The following is a 960-nucleotide window of genomic DNA, read 5'->3' as shown; positions in this document are numbered from 1 at the left end:
CTAGGTCAGAAAAGCGATAACTAAAAATCTTCCCAAGTAGGATTCGAACCTACGACCAATCGGTTAACAGCCGACCGCTCTACCACTGAGCTACTGAGGAACAACGGACTTAATGTTGGAAGCCGACTCTCGTTCTTTGGACCAACCTATGACCGAATAAAAATGAGTTCGTCACTCTTTTTCATATATAGCGGGGAAAAAAAGTTACGATAGCAAGCCCATCATTGTGTTACTTGCACCCTTGTTGGAGATCTTGCACAATCTCATATGGTCATATATCCTTCTTAGCACTTGCATTTTTGCGACATTCCCTTTGTAGATGTGTTGGGTTTTACAGTTTTAGAGTACCAACATTCCATATGCTATTACAATCTTCACAAGCCTTTCACTTTGTTACTTATCTTCCAATCACATAACAATTCCATAAACCATTCCGTTTCAACCATCCTATTTTAGTTCAATGTGTCATTCATATCATCATCTATCAAGCTATTCTCCCGGAAGATTGAGCTTAGATTTTTCAATTGTCTTCTTTTATAAACCCACAAATATCTAATCTCATCTCACCATCGTTCTTCTTATGGTGCTAAGGATGCACACATTTCTTTTTGGTTTAACCTAAAACCTTTTCTCAATAGTACTTACTAAGTAGTTCCAACTTCTAAATGACTCCCTCGTCACATTTTGTCAATTAATACCATATCATTTGCAAATAGGAAGTGTCGCTGGACACCATCCGGTATACTATTGGTCCTACCCCATCCGTGATTAAACAAGTACTATGTAGTTTAGGAACCATAATATGAGGTATCCATAAGTAGAGTTAACCAGTGCGTAATTAGAGCTTAGGAACCACAATATGAGGGAAACAAATAAAGTGAATCATATCCAAGACAAAAGGCAAGTTGTTAATAATAGGTAACCACCCCGAAGCACCAGTACAAAAGCTCAACTTACAAC

The 960-nt window shown here is 38.0% G+C and overlaps 1 non-coding gene across 1 annotated transcript; it reads right to left on the bottom strand.

Annotated features, from left to right (window-relative positions):
- Positions 1-28: 28 nt before the first annotated feature.
- Positions 29-100, bottom strand: TRNAN-GUU. The gene has a single exon. It is a non-coding gene; the product is annotated as a tRNA-Asn (tRNA).
- Positions 101-960: the final 860 nt, after the last annotated feature.

The sequence above is a fragment of the Nicotiana attenuata genome, unplaced genomic scaffold (assembly GCF_001879085.1).
Source record: "Nicotiana attenuata strain UT unplaced genomic scaffold, NIATTr2, whole genome shotgun sequence".
NCBI classification, from domain to species: Eukaryota; Viridiplantae; Streptophyta; class Magnoliopsida; order Solanales; family Solanaceae; genus Nicotiana; species Nicotiana attenuata.
This window is presented reverse-complemented; position numbering and strand designations above follow the sequence as displayed.